The sequence below is a fragment of the Bidens hawaiensis genome, unplaced genomic scaffold (genome assembly GCF_021521415.1).
Source record: "Bidens hawaiensis isolate Kalapana, Puna unplaced genomic scaffold, B.hawaiensis_p1.1 tig00014036_1, whole genome shotgun sequence".
Taxonomy (NCBI): domain Eukaryota; kingdom Viridiplantae; phylum Streptophyta; class Magnoliopsida; order Asterales; family Asteraceae; genus Bidens; species Bidens hawaiensis.
The window spans coordinates 440,324-450,451 of record NW_027492207.1 but is presented as its reverse complement, the minus strand read 5'-3'; the positions used below and the strand labels follow the sequence as shown (position 1 = coordinate 450,451).

The following is a 10,128-nucleotide window of genomic DNA, read 5'->3' as shown; positions in this document are numbered from 1 at the left end:
AGCTCCACTCACCACTTCTTTAGCTTTTGGAGCATGAAAACGATATTGTAGCAAAGTAAAATGAAAAACATCAAGTAGCTTTACTTAAATTTGGTTGTGATATGCTTCATTTTCTTTGTAGGAGCATATCAGGAAATCACTTTTCAGGATCCATACCCCAAAATATTGCAAACTTGAAAATTTTGAAGAAGCTGTATTAACTTTTCTTTATTCTTCTTAACTTCTTTATACAGGCCTTAACAAATCTATTAGTCAAGATAATAGATTAGTGATTGTAACTTTTAAAAAAAAAAAAATCATGCAAAAGTAACATTGTGTTGAACTTTGTATTGCCAGTGACTTATCTTCAAATGATTTCAGTGGCGAACTGCCTGTATCACTTGCAAAACTTACCAACTTAACTGAACTGTGAGCATAAATCTTGTAAAATTAAATGGTAGTCCATATAAGAGTTTTAACAATTTTCATAATTTTTGTGAGTTTTGTTAAGTTTTAGGTGGATAAGTGACAACAATTTCACTGGAAAGATACCAAACTTCATTAGCCGGTGGACACAAATAGGGAAATTGTAAGACCATCATCAATAACGAACCCCATAAACACCTAAAAACAAGCCATGTCAACGGCCATATCATAAAACACTCATTCTTAAATATCTCTAAAAACCTTTCCAATAAGGCTATGCTTAGTGGAAGGGCTACAAATTGGGGCGTTTTGCGCCGTGTGGTGCCCAGACAGTAAAGGGTGAGTATTTGTTTTTGGGGTGTAATGGTGTAAGGGCTACAAATAGTAATATAATATATATATGTGTGTGTGTGTGTGTAACACACACACAAAGTAATATAATAATAATATTTCTTTTCATCTTCCGGCGACAAAAACCTGCCGCCCCATTTCGCCCGAAAATCGCCCCGGGGGCGGTGTATCCTCCAAAAATTCGCACAAAATCACCCCTCCATGTTGCCCATTACACTTAGCCTAAGAAAACCCGAAAACATTTCAAAACATTACCACATCGTCACCACCTTTTACATTTATTTTAATTACAACTTATTTCTTTTTTAATATTTTCTAACCCATGGCCCACCCATCTTACACTTTTCCTGCATAAACATGTTTTTAGAAGATTCTTGTGCAAGAACCCTCTTCAAGAATTTATGCATTCCAGTGGTGGTGTTGTGAAGAACCTTGTGGGGGGAAATTACATAGAAGGGTGATTTAAGTATTGCCAGATTTCTATTTTAACCATTGACCTTTCTAAACATTTTGATTAAGCTAACTGAATTTCCAAAGTTTTAGTTAAGGTAATCTAATGTGGTTACCTTTTAGCCCAAAACGATGACTTGCAGCTGATGTCCATATTGACTTTTTTGACCTGCCAATGTGGCATCTGGTCAACCTACAAGATTATGTAGATAATACAATTTAAAGTTCAAAAGTTTTTATAGGTGGAAAGTTGGTTGTTTGAATTGAAAATTGGTTTATTGAACATTACCTTATTATACAATTTCTAGAACTCTTTGATTTATGTTGTTGGAAATTTCCATCAGTTGGTAAGGATGTATATATTTAATATATCTCAACAGTCGGTTTATGATACAGGCATATACAAGGTTGTTCTTTTGAAAGGCCCTTGCCTTCTAGCATTTCTGTCTTAACAGAACTACGTTATCTGTATGCCCTTTGGCCTTTTCCACTCATTTTTAATCCTGTATTTGCTTTAATGCGGTTGCTGAATAGGCAAAGTGACTCCTATTACTTTTTTGTTTTTTCAATATACTTATATTTATCTTGTAATAAAGGAGAATCAGTGATTTAAAAGGTGGAGCTTCAAATTTCCCTCCACTAAAGCAAATGATAAAACTGAGAATACTGTGAGCTTTTTATTTTTGTATACTAATGGCATCTTTTAGTACTCAAGTGAAGATATTAATTACAATTATATGGACAGGGTACTTAGAAATTGTTTGATCCATGGGATAATTCCTGACTATGTTGGGAATTTGAGAAGCCTTAGAACTTTGTAAGTAGTTCACACTCCACAAGATGTTCTTTGCATATCTTACGCTGCATTTTTTAGTTTTTTATTTAAGGGTTTAGAAAAAAGATAATAAGAAAATTTTCTTTTTTCATTCTTGAGTTTTGATTTTAAAAGAAAAGAAAGAGAATAAAAAGAAAAGTTAGGGGTTTTTTCCTCCAAAACTTTCCTAACAAATATAGCTTGATTGTGAAGGAAAGTTTATAGCTCATTACCATATTTACTAATTACCCTATCTTACCATATTGCTATGAGGGCATAACTGTAAAGTTACGGTTTTTTTCTTATCCTTTCCTTCAAATGTAACTCAAGAATGTAATTAACATTTTCTTTTCTTTTCATTTATTTTAACTCGAGAATACCTTTTAATTATATATTTTCTTTTACTTTCTTCCTCTATCCAATCTTATCATTTCTTTTCATTGTATTTTAAACCCAAGAATGCAGTGTTAGGCTGTGTGTTGTGAAATAACTAGTAATGGCTTATCATCGCGCCATCTTAACGCCACGTAGATACTAGTATCTCATTAATTTAGACGTGGAATAACTAACAACTACCCTATTAAATAATAATTAAACTATTTAAAAAAAATTGATAAAAATAATAATTTATGATTGTTGTTAGTGGGGTAGGCCCACTATCAATTTTGGATGTCACCTTTCTTCCAATGGTGTTGGCATGGATGGTGGCACCTACTTTGTTTAAGGTGGCGCAGTGTTTACGGTGACATCATGCCCATATTAGCATCGATGACACCTTCTCAACACACAACCTTAAAATTTAACGTTAAATGGGTGCTTTTGTTAATATAAACTACATTAAATATTTTCCAGTTTTGAAAGTAGAACACTAAAGGTTGGATGCCACTAATTATCAAGAGTAGCATGATAAAAGACATAATTACAAATATTGTTTTTTTATGTTTACAGCGAATTTCATTGGTTGTCATTTATCTTCTAAATTGACATGTTTTATACTTTATGTTTTCAAATTCAATACCATTAGTCTTTTAGCCCTAACCCAATTAATTTTTCTCGTTAAGTCGGTTCATGTGCTTTGCACATGATGACAAATTAGTCATTTTATCCATTAGTTTTAAAAAAACATTTAAAAAAAACATACATATATAAATGATATGTTTGGCAAAACTAACTGGTGGCTGTAACTAGAGGCTGCTAGCTAGTGGTTGGTAACTGGTAGATGGTAGCTGTAGCTTTTTAGAAATATTTAAGTGTTAGGCAGAGTAGATGAATCTTTTAACAAAACTAGCTGGGTGCCCGCGCGGTGCACTGTCTAATCCGAAATATATTCTGACCTGACCCCTTTCGACTCAAAACCATACCAATACGAATCGACCTAAATTAGCCATTTTTGTATCGACTCATTCCAACCCTAATTTGGTTTTGCACACGGCCCGAGCTTGCTTGACTCGACTTATTGATTCTAACCAATGTTTACATAAGATGTTAATTTTTTAAACTTAAAGAAGTATAATAAATTTATACTCAAATTAAATAGAATAAAATTTTCGTTTTTATGATTCAATTTAAAAAAAAATATTAACTTGTTAAAAAATTATGACTTCTTAAGAAATCATGAGAGATAGTTGATTTTGAAAGGTTAACTCAATTAACCAAAATTATGAGATTTTAAATTTTAAAAGCTTGTAGCATCACCTGCCACTGCCACTGCCACTGCCACTGCCATCACCAGCCCCACCTATCACCACCACACCTTCACTGCCGTTCAGCATCACACCCACCAAACTCCCCATCTCCAAATCCAAAACCCTACAACCACCGACACAACCTGAAACCACCGGCGCCGTCACTCATGAAACCACCCACCAACTGTCGCCGCTGCAACCACCGTCACCATCTCTTTCTCTCTCCGATTTGTTTTGTTATGTTAGCATGTTGTTTGGATGTTACCTCGTCGCCGATAGCTTGAAATCGCGCCAGACCAATCATCTCCATTATCACTCTTTACTCTTTGCCGGGAATCATGGTTGTCATCTCCATTATCTCTCTTTATTTGGGGTGTGTATCTTCCATGGCAATGGGACCGGTGCCGCTAGGCTTTCAATCAAAGCCCCTTGTTGATAGAAACCCTAATCATAGTTTCGACGACAGATCTAGAGAGATGATGTAGGTTTTAAGGTGGTGGGTGGGCTGTTTATCGAGGATTTGCAGATTGTGTGGTGGAGGTGGGAGACGTGGAAACGGTGGAGGGGATTGACATGGGCCAATTGTGGTAGTGGTTTTCAGAAATGGGTTGGGTTGGGTCGAACGAGTCATGGGTCGAAATGGGTCATGGTCCAAAGCGGGTTTGGGTCGAAACGAGTTTGGGTTAGAACGAGTCAATTCAAAAAAAAGGTTGTTTTGGTTTGGGTCAGAACAAGTTAGGGTCGGATCGAGTAGTTCACGACCCTAACTTGTTCTGACCCAAACCAAAACAACATTTTTTTAATTGACTTGTTCTAACCCAAACTCGTTTCGACCCAAACCCGTTTTGACCCATGACCCATTTCGACCCATGACTCGTTCGACTCAACCCAACCCATTTCTGAAAACCACTACCACAACTGGCTCATGTCAACCCCCTCCACCGTTTCCACGTCTCCCACCTCCACCACCCAATCTGCAAATCCTCGATAAACAGCCTGCCCACCACCTTAAACCCTATTATTATCGATCTAGCATAATAATAATAAATTAATAATAGAATTGACTGACCAATGGCAGCTATGTAGTTCACGATGGGTTCGTCTGAGAAGACTCCTAAGGCTGAGAAGAAGGGCGTGTGCTGAGAAACGGAGGTGCGGCGATAGCACGGCGGTGACAAATTGGTTGAAGAGATGGAGGATGAGTTTTGGGTTTCTTGTTCAATTAGAAATCTCAAACCCTATTAACCCGTTCATTTAGAATTCTCAACCCATTTTGACCCACACTAACACCTTCTACTTTTTGTAATGACTCATTCTGACCCACTTGGTTTAAATGACATACCCAAATCAACCCATAAAGTTTAAAAAAAGCTCAAACTGACCCACATCAATAGGTTTGGGTCAGGATTGCAACCACTAGTTTCCAGGTGTAGTGGTTTACGACAATCATCGAAAATGAGGGATGGGGTGGATCGCCGGAGTTGTAGGAGTTACAATCGTTGGACTGAAGAAAAGTTGGACTGAAGAAAAGGGAGATGAGGGATGGGGTGGATCGCCGGAGTTGTAGGAGTTACAATCGTTGGACTGAAGAAAAGGGAGATGGGGTTGGGTATTATATTTATTAAAAGAAAAAATGGCAAAAGACGTCATTTATATTTGCACGTTTTTTCAATGGACGTCATTTGGAAAACTTAATGACAAAAACATCATTTATATTTGAAAACTCTATCACGTTTTGTTCTTTGACCCTAACCTAGTTAATTATTTTCGTTAAATTTGGTCATGTGCAATGCACATGAAGGTATATTTGTAAATTTATAAATGTACTTAATAACTAAAAATAACACACACACACACACACATATATATATATATATATAAAATAAACATACTCTCTCTCTCAATCATCCTTTTCGGCACCAGCACCGTCCAACCACCCCTGGCTAACGACCACCGCCACCACCATCGGTTAAAAATATATATAATAAAAGAACCAAACGCCGAATCAAATTCGTAATCTTTACACGCAATTTGAACCAACGACAACAAATTGGAGGTTTTTAAGTTGGTAATTAAGTTCAAGAACAAACAGGAATTGGAAACCCTAACCTTATTGTAGTGATAACGCAATTGAGAATCTGAATAGCCAAGTGTTGGATTTCACAATTGAGAATGTGAATTAATCGATGGAAGTGAAACTGATTGCAAATGGATTGGATTTCGGGGTGAATTTGTTGGAATTTGGTCGGAATAAGTTCGGCGTGGGTTTGTTTCGTCGTCCGGTTTTGATTCCGGTGGAAATTGATTATTGAAATTTCGGGGTTTTAGCGTTTGTTATGGTGTGTGTCATGGAGTGAGTCGGAGAGAAAGGTGTGGGCAGAGGATGAGTGGTGGGTCGGTGGTTTGCAACAGGTGATGGTGGTTTTGGATTTTGGAGAAGAAAGAAGATGGTGGCGTGGCCAGCCAGGGGTGATGGTGGTGGTCAGGTGGCCGGATTTAATGGTCATCAAAGATGAAGTTTTTTTTGGGGGTGGGGTGGGGGTACAGATTGATGGCTTGTAGTGGTGATGGCGACATATGTTGGTAATAAGCGGCGGTGGCCGGAGTAGTAGAGGTTAACATGAAGAAGAAATGGAGATGGGGATGAAGATTGGTGGGATGAGAGAGAGGGAGAGGGAGAGAGAGAGAGAGATGCACATTTTTTCAAAAGCCCTAATCTTTAGTCTAATTACACAAACAGTCCTTAAGGTAAATTGATCACACTATCCTCATGTGCAAAGCACATGACCATATTTAGCGAAAAAATTTAGCTGGGTTAGTATCAAAGGACGTAACGTGAACATAATTTGAAACATGAAATACCTCTTGTGTCATTAAGTTTTTCAAATGACGTCTAATGAGCAAACATAAAACGCCTGTTTTGCCATTTTGTCTTATTAAAATGAAATAAATGTTTTTTAAAGTATTTTGCTTTATCTTTTAATTAAATTTAGTTTTAATTATTAAAATGTTTTTTTTAAATTAATGGGTAAATGATCAATTTGCACTCATGTGCGGGACACATATTTATGAGAAAAAATAATTGGGTTAGGATCAAAGGACCCTAACCGTGTTGGATTCTAAAACGTAAAATACACATGTCAATTTGAAAGATAAAAGACAATCAACAAAGTTGATTGTAAACATAAATGACAAAATCTGTAATTCTATCCATGATACAATGAAGATAAAAGACAATCAACAAAGTTGATTGTAAACATAAATGACAGAATCTGTAATTATACAATGATTTCGTAATGATAATTCTTTGATTAAAATTATTAAAGATTCGGTTAGATAAGCGTTTTGAAAATAATTTATTCGACTATTGCAACTTAAATTTGCAATAACTTAATTTTGATCTTTTTGAGTTTTACTGGATGCATTTACCTGAGTTTCAACAATTTGACCGGCAATATACCATCATCATTCTCCCTACTAGGAAATGCAAAGTACATGTATGTAAATTATTCAGTATTTTCTTGTCTTCTGACCAATTCTCTAAAGGGGATCACTCTTGATAGTTATTTGATAAATAATAATCTTACTGGGACTATGCCGGGATGGGTCTTGCGAAGCACCAAGAACGTGTAAGGATTCATTTTCCTCTATAATTATTATTTCGCTACATGATTTACATCATAAGATGTGCAAAATATGCGATAATTTGGTTTCCAAGTGAGTGGAATTATACTAGGAAACTAATTAACTGAATATTTAAGTAATAAATATATGATAATAAATAATAGTTGTAGTTTGTAGGATCAGTACAATTGATATATGGTAATACAATTCAACAGAGATTTGATTCAAGATTGTGATTTCATTGTAATATAGGGTTACATAATTTGTCAGTTGTCACTTAATAATACAAATAACAAACGTAACCTATAGTCTTAAAACATAAAATTAAACGGCATTCTCCCTCCAAATTTTACTTGCTCCTCCAAGTTTCTTAGACTCCAAGTATGTTTCTCATTTCTTGTAGGTCCCTAAAACGGATCTTACAACGTGTTTTTGAATCAATTTTAATTGCTGGTTAGCGGAAATTACCAACAACGAACTAAGATTTCGTATCTTGTTTTGTTTGAGTTATTTGCTATAAAAGGAAACTTGAGCGGATAAAGTAGAAAAAGTAGGTGAGAGTTGGCATTCTTTGCAAAATATTAACTTTGCATGGCCATACCTTCGCTATTTATAGTGGAGGGTATCCCATGCATACTTCTATTTATTTCGGCCATTGGCCTTTTGATTACAAGGTCTGAGGCCCAAACATTACAAAGACAATACGAAAGTTAACAAAATATATCCGTTAGGTAAACTAATTAAATACAAAAGGCTTAATACATGAAATGGGATCTTCAATCCCCCTTTAGTCTTTGGTATTTGATGTAGCTTTCGCCTCCAATCCGTCTAATACTCGAAGGGGGAGTCATAGTCAAATAGTTGGTTGTCAAAACTGTTGAACATCCCAACTATTTCATGTGTGTTCGGCCGACGTGGATCCTCAAGTGTGTGCAGAGGATAATTTCTATAACTTTATGAGATCTTCCTTTTTGAACCCCATCAAATCTTGCTCGTCAAAGAGACGAATTGGATGCATCGGATTGCAATGCACAACTGCTTCACAGGTCTCTCCATCAAAAACAAGTGAAGTCTGGAATCGCGTTGGGCAAGAACGGTACTCCATTATAGACTTCTCGCCCGTCCTTTGGCATTTTATATCTCCACGTCTTCCTTCTACTTCCTGTTGCTGGATCTATCTATGTTGGATGTACTTGTGTCTCTTCCATGTTGAGCTTGAATTTTGGGTAGTCCTCCTTTTCTTATTTGTTTAGGAATCTCTTGAACCAACCATCGAGCTTCTTTTCACCAACACCATCACCTGCTGCCCTCACAAAGTAGTAAATGACGAGATGAGGCAGCGTATGCATTTCGGGGTAATGCATGTAGGTGAGGTCCCCATTTTCGTGCTGAATGGCCCAACTTTCACTATCCGCGTGCCGTTTGCGGTACAAGAGGAGTGATTCATCATGATATGGGTAGTTCCTGCATCGGGCACTGCCACGTTTAGAACACAATGCCACCTTTTCTTTTTTGGCTTTGGCACTTGAACAACATCAACATTAGGTTCGGCAACATGAGTAGGAACACCAGCAGGTAGAACTGGATCATCAGCAGCTAAAGCAGGATCTCTAACTTTCGGTTCTGGTGTATCCGAATTTTGTGAGAAGTTGAGGTAATCATCCTCATAGTCAGAATCAAGCTTTGTTTCCTTGACCTGCAACTCAGCACCTGTAGAGACATCATGACCAAAACTGAGTTAAATTCATCCTCCATAGCTGCATCCCGATCTCTTGTCATTTTAGTAGCATCTCCAGCTGATGGATCATCATGAACGGCATTATCATGTGTAGTTGTTTGGTCACCTGCTCCACCTCCACCACCAATACCATCATTATTACCATTATTATTGTCATCATCAAAGTGATCATCACTAACATCAGACTCGTCTTCGTTGTCTCCGATTCCTCCTTTTTCCTCCTCCTCCTCATCACCTTCAACATTCTCAGTACCAACAACCACAACATCTCCTCCAACAATACCATCGGTACCATCAGTACAACAATCATCACTACCAACAACAAGACCAAATATAACAGCCTGTCCTTTCTTTTTCTTATCCTCATCCTTGTTATCATAATCTTCCCATCCTCTAAATACCTTTTTCACATGCCTTTTCAGATCAGCAATTTCCTGATCTGATAAGTTTTTGAGGTCACCAGCACCTTTGTATTTCTCAGCGAGATTTTTTATTAATCTTGATATGCAATCTGTTCAATTAGCTTGCTCTTTATTCTTAGCCTCCAACCTCTCGACCTCAGACCTCAGATGGGTGATCTCAGTCCTCAATCTATTCTTAACATTATCCGAGGACCCTCGATCACTCTCTAATGAAGAGACACGGAAGTCCATTCGCCCAAATTTGCACATCTTTAACATTCAACAAGTTTTGATCGTTCAAAGTAAATTGCTGACTCTCTACCCGGTTCTGAAGGTTTGCAATCATAGTCTCATGTCTTGTTATGTTGGCTTTATCAGCTGCCCTTTCCTTCTCTAGACTTTCTATCCTTTCTTTATCAATCGACCTCTCTTTTTCCATGCTCTCCAATCTTTCTTTAACCTCCGCCTTCTGCTTCTCCAACTCTTCTATCTTCTCTTTTTGTTTCTTCCCAAACTCCATCATGACTTTCTCACGCTTTGCCCGTTTGTTGTTGGATTCCTCTAAATACAAAATCCTATCTAAGATAGGATCTGTGAACACCTAAGAATTTCTATATTTCCCACCGGACAGAGGTTTTGGGGTTAGAATTTGGTTTCTAG

At 37.1% G+C, this 10,128-nt stretch overlaps 1 long non-coding RNA gene across 1 annotated transcript; it reads left to right on the top strand.

Moving 5' to 3' along the window:
• Nucleotides 1–315: 315 nt before the first annotated feature.
• On the top strand, nt 316–1,665 carry LOC143545788 (uncharacterized). The gene is made up of 3 exons (XR_013137491.1): nt 316–408; nt 497–568; nt 1,603–1,665. It is a non-coding gene; the product is annotated as an uncharacterized LOC143545788 (long non-coding RNA).
• Nucleotides 1,666–10,128: the final 8,463 nt, after the last annotated feature.